This window comes from Camelina sativa, chromosome 1 (assembly GCF_000633955.1).
Source record: "Camelina sativa cultivar DH55 chromosome 1, Cs, whole genome shotgun sequence".
NCBI lineage: Eukaryota > Viridiplantae > Streptophyta > Magnoliopsida > Brassicales > Brassicaceae > Camelina > Camelina sativa.
Window position 1 is genome coordinate 12,549,542 of NC_025685.1, and position 3,486 is coordinate 12,553,027.

Below are 3,486 nucleotides of genomic sequence, written 5' to 3' on the forward strand. Positions count from 1 at the left end.
ACAAATCAAGTCATTGGAAAACGTTTGTCATAAATGGGTTTTGGAATAAATATAGTCGAATGAAAAGGTAATCGGAAATTTCTAACCCATGAAAAAAGTAAAGTCAAAAAGTATTTGAGCATGCATCTGTACAAATTTCTGATCAACTAATCTATTAAATTAAAATATATTAACAAATTATACTCGCATTTACTAATTTTCACGGCGATCTTAAAAACTAACACTCTCTTTTTTTCACAGCCAGTTTTCCAAAATTGTCCCTGCACCAAATATCAAAACACATACTTTACAGTTTACAATTGAAACCCACAAGACTTATGCATATAGTAAGGGTTTATTTGTTGTTCTTGTTAGGAAACACAGTTTACCTTCAATGATGAATATAGATTCCATTGACCCAATCATGGTATAGGTTTTTATTGAAATTATGCGAATAACTGAACAAACCTTTGAGTGATAGACTACTACACAAAAACTCCATAACAAATGCATGGCCCCATAGTTTTTCGAATACTATTATAGTCACTTAATTTTAGCTAGTGACAACTATCATTCATCGCTCTCGTGACATTTTATAGGGTCCCAAGTTTTATTGGCTGCAAAAACGTTATATGAAAAAATAATGGACCACTTCGACCTTATTACTAATAGTTACAAAATTTTCAATTATGAAAGTAACACACAAATTAATTAGTGGAATCCGAAACATTAATGTTTTGCTTTTGGATCACGTGGGACAATGAGTTTTTTTCGGTTACTTCTAACTTGGTTCTAACTTCTAAACCAATAATTCTAATTCTAAATTTGTTACAAAGTCACGGAGTCCTTAGCGTGTCAAAGGTAATGATTTAGATTATTGCTGTTTCAGTATGTAACGACAATATAGATAAATAACATTTGAATCAAAATTGAATGTTGTTATATATAATAAAGTTCGAAATAAAACACACATGAAAGTGGTACTTTACCAACATTTTAAACTCTTATCACGTTACGATAAACTCATTACGGTAATAGAAATTGGACTTCTTTGTTTATATCATCAGCTACATTTTATAAATAATTTAGAGAATCATTACTAAAACTAATAATAATTACGCTAAAGAAGCCAACACCACTAAAATAATCAATATGAGTAACTTAAGCTAGGGGTTGCATTACAATTGCCATCAGGAAACTTGTTCTTTCAACTGATTCTCGCTCACGAACGTTCCATGGAAACCGTAAGGTACCCTCTCCGGCAGACGCACCGAGGCGACATGCTTCATATCCGTTGCATCAACCACGACAAACTCCGACTCGTTTCTTTCTTCGTCCGTAACAAACCCCATTACATAACCTTCGTCTTCTCCATCTTTTTCTGGTACAAAATACGGTTCGCCACCAAACCGGCCTGGTCCGTAATTAAGCTTTGTAACGGTGCCGTTTTCAATATCCACCTTAGCGATGCCACTGCATTTAGGCCAAGGATCAGCTATTGCCAAGTAAACAAACCGGTTTTGCCGTCCCACGAAACTGCGGTTTATTTNGTAACCTCCCGTTGAAGAAGACAAGGCCAGCGTTGGCTACACCTATGCCACGTGTCCCGTCCACGAGACCTATCCCAGCTCGAGCGGCGAAGAGAGCGAGTCGAGCTAGACCGGAATGGCCGTGAAGCTCGCCGATTGGTTTAGGAAAAACCGATCTTCCAAGCTTGGTTTCTTCAACAAGCCGGTTCGTTTTAGTGTACCGNCCCACGCGTTCCATAGATGGAAACAGAAACAATCCGGTACGTCGACCCAATTTATTCCCGACCCGGTCTGATCCTGCTTTGACAAAACCCCAAATCTCGACATTTTCTCTTTTTCATAGATAACCGGCGACCCGCCCCGAATCATTTCGGTTAATTTGAATACCATTTGCTGATCCGGTATAACGACGAAATTCTCGGTTATGGCGAAATCATGAATCATCGTAGGTTCCGGGAGCGTGATGTCCACGTCACGTGTCTTTTTCCCGCACGTGTCGAATTTAAGATATCTGAGATGAGGTTTCCTCAAAACGTTGTAGCTCAGCGTGTGCAGATCACCTGTGGTAGCGTCCACCTTAGGATGCGCTATCACTGAGAAGTCGACCTGATCGTCGAACCCGAACCGTCCGATCGTCTCGAGGTCTCCTTGACCGTCGATCTTCACTTGGTAAGGGAGATCATCTTCCGACATGGCTAATAACCTCCCGTTGAAGAAGACAAGGCCAGCGTTGGCTACACCTATGCCACGTGTCCCGTCCACGAGACCTATCCCAGCTCGAGCGGCGAAGAGAGCGAGTCGAGCTAGACCGGAATGGCCGTGAAGCTCGCCGATTGGTTTAGGAAAAACCGATCTTCCAAGCTTGGTTTCTTCAACAAGCCGGTTCGTTTTAGTGTACCGGCAGCTGTAACTAACCTGGTTATCAGAACCGATACTAACGGCGTGAATCATTCCGTCACCGTCAAACAAATGGTGTCCGGCTAACGGTGGGAACATAGGGTTAGCGCCGTTACGCACGTAAACTCCACGTAGACAAGAAGGAATCTGACCAACCACTTCTAAACCGTTTTGAACCGGACATTCTTGAACCGGAGCGAAGTTACCTGATAATTGAACCGCTGGATCGGTCGGTTTAGGAAGCGGTCGATTCTGCTCCATCGGTATGACGATAGAGGACTCAATCTTGTCGAGCATCGTAGCCGCTAGCTTCTGGAGAGGGTTTAAGTTTGGATGGGTTGGTTTGAGCTTAACCGGTGGTGGCATGACCGGAGATTTGAAGCGAGGAGGGAGATCAGGGAGTGTTTTTATCTTGAAAGGGTTGATAAGAACTCGTCGGGAGATGTTTACATTTTTGGTTTGTGGAAGTAAGTCAGATTGAGAAGAAGAAGAAGAAGTCTTCGAACGAAGAAGATCAGAACGAAGAGAATGTTGCATGGTGGTTAATTACTTTGTGAGAGACCTTGGCATAAAATGAAAAGTATTGTCACGTTTTATATAAGTAAAGGTTTTTTTTTTCTGTCCTCAACATGAAGGTAAAAGCTAAGCGGTTGAATTAAAGGTTATAGAAAAAAAATGTGACAGGGTCTTGACATTTGTCAAAAATATCATATTTAATAGCAAGTCTAGATTATATGGTCTAGTATTACATGTTGTAGATTTTTCTTGTTGATTCAATGGTTGTGATTGTTTAACTTGTTTTGTTTGAACGGTAAAGATTTTTGTTTTGATAGTGAATCTTAAAAAAGGTTAGAAATCTTCCAAAACTAGTAATTAAGTATTGGAATAATTAGGTAATCTCTTTTGCTTTTTACAGTTTTTTTGTTTATTGGTTACATGTATAGCAGCAAATTCGGATGTACATTATATGGTATGTTATATTTTGAAGTTTCTTTTCTTTTCAAATCGACGATTTTGATTGCTTCACAGATTTTTTACCTTTGTTTCAACGGTGGATATATTTCACAAATCTCCCAAAAGT

General features: G+C 39.7%; 1 pseudogene; it reads right to left on the minus strand.

Moving 5' to 3' along the window:
• LOC104789013 lies at positions 1,012-3,068 on the minus strand (annotated as a pseudogene).